The sequence below is a fragment of the Rattus norvegicus genome, chromosome 10, assembly GCF_036323735.1.
Source record: "Rattus norvegicus strain BN/NHsdMcwi chromosome 10, GRCr8, whole genome shotgun sequence".
Taxonomy (NCBI): domain Eukaryota; kingdom Metazoa; phylum Chordata; class Mammalia; order Rodentia; family Muridae; genus Rattus; species Rattus norvegicus.
The window spans coordinates 25,876,001-25,889,557 of record NC_086028.1 but is presented as its reverse complement, the minus strand read 5'-3'; the positions used below and the strand labels follow the sequence as shown (position 1 = coordinate 25,889,557).

Genomic DNA, 13,557 nt, shown 5'->3' with positions numbered 1-13,557 from the left:
CCCTAGAACAAACGAAACTCAAGACGGATGATCAAAATGTGAATATTTCACTCCTTCTTTAAATGAGGAAAAAGAATACCCTTGGCAGGGAAGGGAGAGGCAAAGATTAAAACAGAGACTGAAGGAACACCCATTCAGAGCCTGCCCCACATGTGGCCCATACATATACAGCCACCCAATTAGACAAGATGGATGAAGCAAAGAAGTGCAGACCGACAGGAGCCGGATGTAGATCGCTCCTGAGAGACACAGCCAGAATACAGCAAATATAGAGGCGAATGCCAGCAGCAAACCACTGAACTGAGAATAGGTCCCCTATTGAAGGAATCTTAGAAAGAACTGGAAGAGCTTGAAGGGGCTCGAGACCCCAAAAGTACAACAATGCCAAGCAACCAGAGCTTCCAGGGACTAAGCCACTACCTAAAGACTATACATGGACTGACCCTGGACTCTGACCCCATAGGTAGCAATGAATATCCTAGTAAGAGCACCAGTGGAAGGGGAAGCCCTGGGTCCTGCTAAGACTGAACCCCCAGTGAACTAGTCTATGGGGGGAGGGCGGCAATGGGGGGAGGGTTGGGAGGGGAACACCCATAAGGAAGGGGAGGGGGGAGGGGGATGTTTGCCCGGAAACCGGGAAAGGGAATAACACTCGAAATGTATATAAGAAATACTCAAGTTAATAAAAAAAAAAAATTTTCACATTAAAAATAAAAATAAAGTTATGAAAAACAGATTTGTGTGTATGTATATATGTATGCATGTATGTGTGTTTGTATATGTGTATATGTATGTATATGTATGTATGTAAGTGCATGTGCCTATGGCTTTATCATATTATTATTAATATGACTCAAATTGTGTATTCTTCTAGATCTTGGTTCCCCCACACAAATTCTAAAATGTAAAGACTGAACTATCCATATAATAGAGGTCTTCTGAATGTTGCACAGGTAAATACTGGGAACAGTTTATATTTACAGAAATTAATAGAAAACCTCATTCAAATGGAATCTTTTTTAAAAGAGACACAGATTGGCGATTGACTCAATTAACAAGTCTAGAGGAAAGGTCTCCTCCAGGGTTCATTTGGTTCAGTAACTCAGTCCCAGTATCAGGTAGCTTGTTCCTTTTCCTCTCCCTGCTCTGTCTTCTGAGGTAGTCTAAAGTTGGCTGTTTTTCAAAGTCCTAAGAGCTTTGAAAAAAAGGTCCAAGAGTTGAAGATCCTTGAGCTATTGTTTCTCTTATTCAAAACTAAGAAAAGAACAAAATGATCCCTTCAAGAAATTCTCCAAAAAAGGATGATGGGAAAACTCTCATGATTTGGTGTCCAGATGGACCAGAAAAATTGTGGGTAGTTCACTACCTGAGCAGAGGAGTTCCTATGGTAACTGACTCAGACCACACTCACATGTAAAAGCAATAGAGCACTGGGAAGGGAATTATAAATCTTAGAATGTTGCTTTCCACCTGTAAGTTGCACACTAGTATGATGGGAAAGAGCAGAAACCTGACACTGGACAAAAACAAATCTAATATAGGGATTTAAGTCCTTAACTAAGGATGAAGATCATACTGAAATTAGCAGGAAACATTAGGTCATCTATGCCGTGGTCACTAACTGCTCCTTCCTCCTCTTTATATCCTCTTCTATTGCTAGCATGAATGTCTCTCCGTAGCCTATCCTTTAGCTTAAATTTTGAGGCAACATGCTTTATTGATCTTTTCCAAAAGTTCCTAGCTGGGAAAAGTATCTCTCAAGCAAGATTTAGAGATCTTTTGCATTCTTTTGACCTTGGGAGAATAATAGAGTTCCTTTAAAACATACATTCTTTCTTATACTAATGAACCATTAATTATGCAGAACAATTATGAGTATAATTTTGGCATTGGCCAAAGGATTAGTATATGTTTATTCTTCATGATAAGAACAACTCTTTTATTGTTGGCACTTTCCTGTGTATGTATGTGAATAAGTGTTGTGTAAATGTGTGAATGCAGGGGTGGATTTGTATATAGATACATGTGCATGCTTCTGCACATGTGTATGAAGGCCAGAGGTCAATGTAGGGTATCATTCCTCAGATGACATCCTCTTCAGTTTTCTTTGTTTGATTTGGTTTGATTTTTTTGGTTTTGTTTTAGTTTTGTTTTGTTGTTTTTTATTGTTGTTGTGATGGTGCCTTGGTTTGATTTTTTGAGACATGGTTTCTCACTAGGCTGGAACTAATTAAATAAGCTGATAACTACTAGCCAGTAAATCCAAGAGTCTCTACTTCCCATCACTGGGGTGGCAAATATGCACTCAGCTTTTTTAATGTGGTTTAGAGGCTCTAACATGCTTGCAGGGCCAGCAGTTTACAAACCGAGCTCTTTCTACTTTTCTTTAACAGTAACAATTGAAGGACACACGTTCATTTAACCAGACTAAATATAGCACAAAAAAAGTCCTAAGATTATGTATGCTTGTCCTAAAAGCTTAGATATCTCCAAATCAATACATGTTATCTAATAACAATAGTTTTTCAAATCCACAAATCATTAGGGAAATAAATATTTACATAGAAAAAAGACTTTTTGTATACAAATTAATCTTAAGGTGTTTTACCTTTCACAGGATATTTCATGAATCTTAGAATAACATACAAAGACTTGTTTAATACTGCCTATTTAATGTTACTTCCAAACAAATTAATTTTAAAGCATAGATGATTTTAGTGAGTTCACAACATGCAATTATTATACATCTGGGAATTTTAGAAAGAATTAGAAAAATAACTGAGTTTCTTTCAATATTATTATTATTCCTATTTTTTTCTGAAGCTTAAAAAATACCAGAATTTGGTTACCTCAAAATTAGATCACTTTCTAAACATGAAATTGTAAACTAGGGAATGCCTTTGAAAGAAGAGTGTGTGTGAGATGATAAAACATAATGTATGTATCAGAGTAAAGTAAGAGCAAATGTGGACGGACTCTCTAAATTTAGAAGAAAGGCTGTAATGGTTCAGAACTTGTCCTTCCAGTTTGCACAGGCATTGTGGTGAATTTTAAGAGTAGAATCTGATGAAAGACTGGAACAAGAAATGCATAAAGAATATAAACTAGCCAGAGCAGCTGAACTTCATGGGAAAACGGCGATAAATTTTCAAACCACAGTCATAGCACATGTGCTGAATCCAGGTGACATCACGTGAGTACCACTTCAATTTCCATCAGACAGCTCTTCCACCCATAGACATAACCAATTACATTTTTATTTCATATGCCTCTGAAAAATCAACATTTGACTTCTTTTCTGGCTATGAGGTTTTCTCGGCCTAATATATCGTAAAGCCTCGGGAAATAACTTTATCTCCATTTCTAAGTACTGGGAATAAAGTACTCCAAAATATGAGATAGTACTATAGGGTGAAGTCGGACTGTAAAAGTTACTTTCCTAAAGCAAAATCCAGTAGAAAATAACTGGAGGTATTGCTAACTTCATAAACAAATCATGTTGACAGAAGATACAATCTCATTAGGCAGGTTAAAGCAGGGATCCTGAAAACCACAGTTTCATGAATATCCTTGATGGAGACCAGGAATGCCAGAAGAGTTCTGTTCCTAGATCCTTGTTACCTCTTCTTCAGAAATGAGCACCTTTGCTTAGAGCTACATGTTGCCTCCTCTCTGAATCTTCTGTCTAGCGTACATCCTTAGAACTGGATCTCAGAATTTTCAGGGTAAAAATTGGTCACACAAATGCTCCAATCTAGCCCGTCTCCAAAATGATCTTAGGGTCCTACCTCTTGGGTGGGAAATGTTACAGGAGCATTCCAGGCCATTAGGGATAGTCTCCTCTCTAATGGAATCTACTTCTCATCCTGGGTGGAGACATGGAATTCTGATCAGCTCCAAAGATTAGACATTGCATAGCATTGTCTCCTCTCCCTCAAGAGTCAATCCAGCTAAACCTGTCAGTCACTAGGCCAAAAGACCACCTCCAGGAAAGCTGACCAACCTAATGCTATGTTGAAGAGATTGGAGGGGAAAAAATCTACCCTTTATGAAATAATGTATTTTTCCTTCTCAGAATACTCACCAGCCGTGCTACAATTGCTTACAGAACTTTTTCAGTGCAACTCTGTTAAATCTTTGTGCTTTACTGAGGTTTTTTATTGGATATTTTTATTTATATTTCATATGGTATCCCTTTTCCAGTTTTGATACAATAATCCCCCTATCCTACCCCCATCCCCCTTCTTCTATGAGTGTGTTCCCCCAGCCATCCAGCCACCCATTCCAGCTCCCTGCACTGATATTCCCTTACACTGGGGGGTCAAGCCTTGGCAGGACCAAGGGCTTCTGCTCCCATTGGTGTCCAACAAGGCCATCCTCTGCTACATATGCAGCTGAAGCCATGGGTCTGTCCATCTGTACATTTTGGATGGTAGTTTAGTCCCTAGGAGATCTGGTTGGTTGGTGTTGTTGTTCTTATGGGGTGACAAACCCTATGGACTCCTTCAGTACTATCTCTAACTCCTCCAATGAGAACCCTGTTCTTGGATCAATAGTTGGATGTGAGCATCCACCTCTGTATTTGTCATGCACTGGCAGACCATCTCAGGAGACAGATATAACAAGGTTCTGTCAGCATGTACTAATTGGCATCAGCAATATGGTATGGGTCTGCTGGATATATATATATATATATATATATATATATATATATATATATATATATATATATGTGGCATGGATCCCCGAGTGGGACAGTTTCTGGATGGCCTTTACTTCAGTCTCTGCTCCAAACTTTATCTCCGTATTTCCTCATAAAATTATTTTTGTTCCCCCTTCTAAGAAGAACTGAAGCATCCACACTTTGGTCATCCATCTTGAGCTTCATGTGATCTGTGGATTGTATCATTGGGCAATCCCAGCTTTGGGGCTAATATCCACTTAACAGTGAGTGCATACCATGTGTGTTAATTTGTGAGTGTGTTACCTCACTCAGGATAATATTTACTAGTTACATCCATTTGCTTATGAATTTCAGGAAGTCATTGTTATTAATAGGTGAGTAGTAATCCATTGTGTAGATGTACCAAATATTCTGTATCCATTCCTCTGTTGAAGGACATCTGGGTTCTTTCCAGCTTCTGGCTATTATAAATAAGACTGCTATGAACATAGTAGAGCATGTGTCCTTGTTATATGTTGGAGTGTCTTCGTGGTATATGCCCAGGAGAGGTATAGCTGGGTACTCAGGTATTAATATGTCCAATTGTCTGAGGACCTTCCAGACTGATTTTCAGAGTGGTTGTACCAGTCTGCAATCCCACCAACAGTGAAGGGATGTTCCTCATTCTCCACATCCTTGCCAGCATCTGTTGTCACCTGAGGTTTTTTGTTTTTTTGTTGTTGTTGTTTTTTGATTTTTGGCAATGCATAATTTATAATTCATTTCTTTTCTGTGAGAAAAGGAAAACAGCTGTTGCAGGTCATAGCAAGTCTGCTATGAAAATCATTTAGGAAGCATGTTCAATTTCTTCTGATGTATGGAAAATTGAAAAACAGAATAACTAAAACAAGGATACTAAAATTTCTTCATTTTTTTACATTTTTCATTTTTTCATATATCAGAACACTTATACATATACAGAAATGCACACACCCACATGTTGGTATATGTTCAACATCAAAAGCACTGAAAGAAAAAGCTACAGCCTTTGTGGCAATGAATTTGAACTTTATGTTCAGGAGACCAGCAAATGATAGCTGAAGGTTCAGAAAAAATTATTAGAAGACTTTCTTTAATTCTGAAATATACTTTGAAATCTATTTACAAATACTAGTATAACTTCTTTTGCATCCTACTAAATCTCCTGTAATTATACTAATGAATGTTTTGTTCGTCTATGCTGACACATTTAGGAAGTAATGTAACCTGAGGGTTCTTCATTAACTTGGGTATTTCTTATTTACATTTCGATTGTTATTCCCTTTCCCAGTTTCTGGGCCAACATCCCCCTAAACCCTCCCCCTTCCCTTCTATATGGGTGTTCCCCTCCCCATTCTCCCCCCATTACCACTCTCCCCCCAACAATCAGGTTCACTGGGGGGTTCAGTCTTGGCAGGACCAAGGGCTTCCCCTTCCACTGGTGCTCTTACTAGGATATTCATTCCTACCTATGAGGTCAGAGTCCAGGGTCAGTCCATGTATAGTCTTTGGGTAGTGGCTTAGTCCCTGGAAGCTCTGGTTGGTTGGCATTGTTGTTCATATGGGGTCTCGAGCCCCTTCAAGCTCTTTCAGTCCTTTCTAAGATTTCTTCAACGGGGGTCCCAATCTCAGTTCAGTGGTTTAATGCTGGCATTCACCTATGTATTTGCTGTATTCTGGGTGTGTCTCTCAGGAGAGATCTACATCTGGTTCCTGTCAGCCTGCACTTCTTTGCTTCATCCATCTTATATAGTTTGGTGACTGTATATGTATGGGCCACATGTGGGGCATGCTCTGAATGGATGTTCCTTCTGCCTCTGTTCTAAACTTTGCCTCCCTATCCCCTCCCAAGGGTATTCTTGTTCCTCTTTTAAAGGAGTGAAACATTCACATTTTGCTCATCCTTCTTGAGTTTCATGTGTTCTATGCTGTAGGGCGCCCTCCAGTGGTGGACAATGGTACTGCGCATGCGCAGGTTTTGCACCTGGCGTCAGTTGGCCAGTAATATGCTAATGAGGGGCGGTACCATGCTAGTGAGGTGATTCATTCTCTGCCAATCCCTGGAGGACAAGTAATGGGGTGATAGTGGGATGACAGTGGGGTGATAGTGGGGTGACCCGTGCCCCGCCAATCCCTGAAGGATTATTAGCATACTGTTGTGTATATAAGGCGAGCGCTTTTGCTGCTCGAGGTCCCCCTGTCCCTGTTCAAGAGAGCTGTACAGTAAAGGCTTGTTCGCAGAAGAATCCTGTTGCCGAGCGTCGTTCTTGCTGGCGAGACGTTGGGCGCGCAACACTATGCATCTAGGGTAATTCAAGCATTTGGGCTAATAGCCACTTATTATCAATGAGTCATACCATGTGTGTTTTTCTGTGATTGGGTTACCTCACTCATCACTCAGGATGATATTTTCCAGTTCCCTCCATTTGCCTATGAACTTCATAAAGTCATTGTTTTTGATAGCTGAGTAATATTCCATTGTGTAGATGTACCACATTTTCTGTATCCATTCCTCTGTTGAAGGGCATCTGGGTTCTTTCCAGCTTCTGGCTATTATAAATAAGGCTGCTATGAACATAGTGGAGCATCTTTTGGGTATATGCCCAAGAGAGGTATAGCTGAGTCCTCAGGTAGTTCAATGTGCAATTTTCTGAGGAACCTCCAGACTGATTTCCAGAATGGTTGTACCAGTCTGCAATCCCACCAACAATGGAGGAGTGTTCCTCTTTCTCCACATCATGGCCAGCATTTACTGCCACCTGAGTTTTTTATTTTAACCATTCTCACTGGTGTGAACCTGAGGTTTTTATCTTAGCCATTCTGGCTGGAGTGAAGTGGAATAAACATTTGGTTATCTAATTGGATCCTCTTATTTTTAGCTGTTCATTCATATTTCTCTCATTTGTAAATTAAAGGAAGTTATTTGTTCAAATCGTCTTAAGTATTGCTTCTCCGAAAACTTTTCAAGTTAACTATTTTTATTTGTCAAAAGAGAGACAGCTAGTATGTCACAGATACCAATAATTCTTCTAAAAATTTATTTCATATTTAAAACCAATTTAAAACATTACAAAACCCTCAAGGATTTTTATTTTGTTGAGTACTAATATATATTTTTCTTCCTTTGCACTCAGTTTCCTCTCTTTCTTCACATGGGGAATATGTGCACTGTCTCTCACTGCTGATTATCAGTCCCTAACACAATGCCAGTCTTACAGGAGTCAGGAGGGCTCTTGCTTTCAGTGCCTCCTACAAAGAACAAACCATCCTAACCTGGAAAATGAAACTTAGTATTGAATCATGTAGGCCAGATGACATACACAGGAACTACACATACATAAATTTAAAAGTTATATGAATAATCCTGAAGAGGTCAAAGAGCTATCAAAGTTATAGCCCTCAACTCACAGTAACTTGTATTATTTAAACATGAAAACAAGGACACAGAGCTTGAGAGTGCACAAAGGAAATTGTTTGGTGATTTTCTTCATTTTGATTGTATTGCTCTTCTGTCTTCAGGAGGAAAGATTTTGACTTCAAAAGTAACAAAATATTTGAATAGAGAATTTACATCCTTCAGTTCTAAATGGTATTCTTGGGTGATTTTCTCAGCAGTCCATGTTTCTGGAGATAGTTTATGGTTATTGAGAAGGGTCAATGCTCCTTCAACAATAATCTTGCCTTTGGGAATGTCCATAGTATTCTTGTCAAAGTGATCTCCTATTGGCAGTCTGAATTCCTTTGGTTCTTGCTGTAGTTCAACAACTTTTACTGGCAAGAAAAGCACCGGATCTTCAGAATCAACATATACATCTCTTAGCCATGACAGCAGCTTCTTACCTTTCCTAGAAACTTCTTCCTCAGATTTCTGGATACTGACTCAGGTACCTCTGCAAGAGACTGCTGGTAGAAGGGTGGAAGGGTGTTTGGGTGCCATGAAGGACTTCCTCTTGTTGATCTCCTACTCTGCTCACTTCTCCACATTAAAGTTCCTGAAGGCGCAGGCCATGCGAGTCCCCATCTCTACATCATGATGCCCTTAGTTCACTATACACGTGGGGATATATCTGTGCAGGTGACCTACTCTTTAGCTTTGAGGTGTGCTGTCAAGCTACTAGTCTATGCTCTCTCCATTTTCTGCTTTGTTTTGGTTTTGGTTTTGGTTTTGGTTTTTGGTTTGGTTTTTGGGGGGGCATTCAGAGCTTTGAGTTTTCCTTTTAGCACTGCTTTCATTGTGTCTCAAAAGTTTCAGTATGTTGTGCCTTAATTTTCATTACATTCTAAAAAAATCTTTACTTTCTTTCTTTATTTCTTCCTTGACCAAGTTTATATTGAGTAGAGTGTTGTTCAGCTTCCATATGTATGTGGGCTTTCTGTCACTTTTGTTGTTATTGAAGACTAGCCTTAAACATCCAGGAAATCCAGTATACAATGAGAAGATCAAAGCTAAGAATAACAGGTATACAAGACAGCAAAGATTCCCCACTTAAAGGGCCAGTAAATATCTTCAACAAAATTATAGAAGAAAACTTCCCTAACCTAAAGAAAGAGATGCCCAAGAATATAAAAGATGCCTACAGAAGTCCAAATAGATTGGACCAGAAAAGAAATTCCTCTCATCTCATAATAGTCAAAACACCAAATGCACAAAAAAAAAAGAAAAAATATTAAAAGCAGGAAATGGAAAAGGTCAAGTAACATATAAAGGCAGACCTATCAGAATTACACCAGACTTCTCACCAGAGACTGCAAAAGCCAGAAGATCCTGAGCAGGTGTCATACAAACCCCAAGAGAACACAAATGCCAACCCAGGCTACTATATCCAGCAAAACTCTCAAATAGCATAGATGGAGAAACCAAGATATCCCATGACAAAACCAAATTTAAACAATATCTTTCCATAAATACAGCCTTACAAAGGATAATAGATGGAAAAGTCCAACACAAGGAGGGAAACTACACCCTTGAAAAAGCAAAAAAATAATCTTCTTGCCAAAAACCCACAAGAAGAGAGACACACAAACATATTTGCACCTCTAACAACAAAAATGATAAGAAACAATAATAACTATTCCTTAATATCTTTTAACATCAGTGGACTCAATTCCCCAGTAAAAAGACATAACCTAATAGACTGGATAAGTAAAGAAGACACAGCATTCTGTTGTATACAGGAAATATTTCAGTGACAACGACAGACAAGACAGAAAACAACTTTCCTATCAAATGGTCCCAAGAAACCAGCTGGAGTAGCCATTCTAATATCAAATAAAATTGACTTTCAACCAAAACTTATCAAAAAAGGTAAGGAAGGACTTCATATTCATCAAAGGAAAAATCCACCAAGATGAATTCTCAATACTAAATATCTTTGCTCCAAATGCAAGGGCACCTACATTCATAAAAGAAACCTTACTAAAGCTCAAAGCACACATTTGTATCTCATACAATAAGAATAGGAGATTTCAACACCTGATTGTCATCAATGGACAGATCATGGAAACAAATTAAACAGAGACACAGAGAAACTAACAGAAGTTATGAACCAAATGGACTTAACAGGTATTTATAGAACATTTCATCCTGAAACAAAAGAATATACCTTCTTCTCAGCAACTTATGGTACCTTCTCCAAAACTGATTATATATTCGGTCACAAAACCAGCCTCAACAGATACAAAAAGATAGAAATAATCTCATGCATCCTATCAGATCACCACAGACTAAGGCTGATCTTCAATAACAACAAAAATGACAGAAAGCCCACATATACATGGAAGTTGAACAGCACCCTCCACTCAATCATAACTTGGCCAAGGAAGAAATAAAGAAAGAAATTAAAGACCTTTAGAATTTAATGAAAATTAAGGCACAACATGCCCAAACTTATAGGACATAATGAAAGCACTGCTAAGAGGAAAACTCATAGCTCTGAGTGCCTCCAAAAAGAAACATGAGAGAGTATTTCATTAGGAGCTTGACAGCACGCCTAAAAGCTCTAGAACAAAAAGAAGTAAATACACCCAAGAAGAGTAGAATGCAGAAAATAATCAATCTCATGTCTGAAATCAACCAAGTAGAAACAAAAAAGACTACAAAGAATCAACAAAACCAGGAGCTGGTTCTTTGAACAAATCAACAAAATAGATAAACCTTTAGCCAGACTAACCAGAAGTCACAGAGACAGTATCCAAATTAAGAAAATCTGAAATGAAAAGGAAGACATAACAACAGAATCTGAGGAAATTAAAAAATCATCAGATACTACTACAAAAGCCTATATTCAACAAAACTGGAAAAATCTGGAGGAAATGGAAGATTTTCTAGATAAATACAAGGTACCAAAGTTAAATCAGGAACAGATAAAACATCTAAAAACCCCATAACTCCTAGAGAACTTGAAGCAGTTATTAAAAGTCCCCCAACCTAAAAGAGCCCATGACCAGATGGGTTTAGTGTAGAATTCTATTAGATCTTCATAGAAGACCTCATGCCAATGCTGTCCAAACTATTCCACAAAATAGAAACAGACAGAGCACTACCCAATTCCTTCTATGAAGCCACAATTATGCTTATACCTAAACCCCTCAAAGACCCAACAAAGAAAGAGAATTTCTGACAAATTTCCCTTATGAAGCTAGACACCAGAGAGCCTAATAACCCTATTAAATAATGGGGTACACAACTAAACAAAGTATTCTCAGCTAAGGAATATCGAATGGCTGAGAAGCACCTAAAGAAATGCTCAACATCCTTAGTCATCAGGGAAATACAAATCAAAACAACCTTGAAATTCTACATCACACCAGTCGGAATGGCTAAGATCAAACACTCAGGTGACAACAGATGCTGGAGAGGATGTGAAGAGGAACACTCCTACATTGTTGGTGGAATTGCAAGCTGGTACAACCACTCTGGAAATCAGTCTGGAGGTTACCCAGAAAATTGGACATTGCACTACCTGAGGATCCAGCTATACCTCTCTATACCCAAAAGATGTTCTAACATACAACAAAGACACATGCTCCACTATGTTCATAGCAGCGTTATTTATAATAGCCAGAAGCTGCAAAGAACCCAGACGCCCTTCAACAGAGGAATGGATACAGAAAATGTGGTACATCTACACAATAGAGTACTACTCTGCTATTAAAAACAATGATTTCATGAAATTCTTAGACAAATGGATTGAACTACAAAATATCATCCTGAGAGAGGTAACCCTATCACAGAAAAACACACATGGTATGTACTCACTGATAAGTGGATATTAGCCCAAAAGTTTAAATTACCCACAATACAATCCACAGATCACATGAAGCTCAAAAATGACAACCAAAGTGTGGAGTGGATCCTTCACTCTTTCTTAAAAGGGGAACAAAAATATTCATAGGCTGGGATATGAAGGCAAAGTTTGGAGCAGAAACTGAAGGAATGGTCATTCAGAGCCCGCCCCACATAGGTATACAGCATATATATATGTATATGTATATGTATATATATATATATATATATATATATATCCTCCAAAACTAGATAAGATTGATGAAGCTAAGAAGTGCATGCTGACAGGAGCCTGATATAGCTGTCTCCTTAAAGAAGAAGGGGAGGGGTATGGATACGGGGCTTAGGTCCATGAAACTGGGAAAGGGAATAACATTTGAAATGTAAATTTAAAATATCCAATAAAAGAAAAAAGAAGAAAAAGGCAGAAAAATCCATAATCAGAATATATTGTATTAAAATTTATCTATTTTCGAGGTATGTCTGACACTATAAATAGAACTGGTTGGCCTCTCCTTGCTCTTTTGATCTCTTGTTCTCTCTTGCTCTCTTACCCTCTTCCCCCTTTGTCCCTTCTCTCCCCATTCCCCCCCCCTCTCCACGTGCTCAAGGCCAGCCTCTATTTCTCTACTTCTCTTCTGTTCTCTTCTGTTCTCTCTCTCTCTGCCTTTCTCTGCCCCTACTATTCTCTTAACTCTTCTCCCCATGCCCTGAATAAACTCTATTCTATACTAAAAAACAATCTATTTTCAATAAACAAAATGTAGAAAAAATTAAAAACTCTTTTGTTTGTGTAAGAGTAAAGGGCATTGTGCTGATCAATTGAGTAAAGGCCAAATAGCTTCTCTACCTCACAAAGTGTCCCCTACCATGCTCTCAGCAAAAATTACCATCCTTCAGTGTCAATGACATCTTATTACAAGGGAATAGCTAATGATAGATAAGGGTTGACTATCAAATGTATGGCTCAGAGCTGGAGAGAATCCCCAGTAATGAAGATCAAGTGCTGATCTTTGAGAAGACTTGTGGTTCCTAGAAACCATACAAGACAGTTACTACATACAGCTCCACCTTATCCCACACCTGCTTCTGGCCTCTGCAGGTACCACAAGTCCATCCAAAACACACACACACACACACACACACACACACACACACACACACACATACACACATCCCTTAAAAATGATCTTAAACATTTTCTAAATACCATCCTGAGTAAGATATCTCAGACCCAAAAGGACATGCATGGTATATACTCACTAATAAGTGGATATTAGGCCAAAAATTACAGAATACCCAGGATACAATCTACAGAACTCAAGAAGGTTATAGAGCCCAAGTGGGGATGCTTCAATTCTACATGAGAGGGAGAAGAAAGCAGTCACAGGAGGGAGAGAGGGGAGGGACCTGGGTGCAAAAGGAGAGGCGGGAAAGGAAGGAGGAAACATGATCAAGTATTGGTGGGGGAAAACAGGAGAGAAGCCCCAAGGACCAGCAAAAAGAATGCAAATATACAACCTGGGGGGATAGGGGGACCCTTTAGAAAATACCAAAGACCTAGGAGGTG

The 13,557-nt window shown here is 38.7% G+C and overlaps 1 protein-coding gene and 1 pseudogene across 1 annotated transcript in view; one reads left to right on the top strand and one right to left on the bottom strand.

The window, feature by feature from the left end:
- Nucleotides 1-13,557, top strand: part of LOC134480667 (glyceraldehyde-3-phosphate dehydrogenase-like) — a 904,186-nt gene that overhangs the window by 710,128 nt on the left and 180,501 nt on the right. The gene's annotated exons all lie outside the window — the stretch shown is intronic.
- On the bottom strand, nucleotides 6,145-12,529 carry LOC134480668 (NADH dehydrogenase [ubiquinone] 1 alpha subcomplex assembly factor 4-like; annotated as a pseudogene).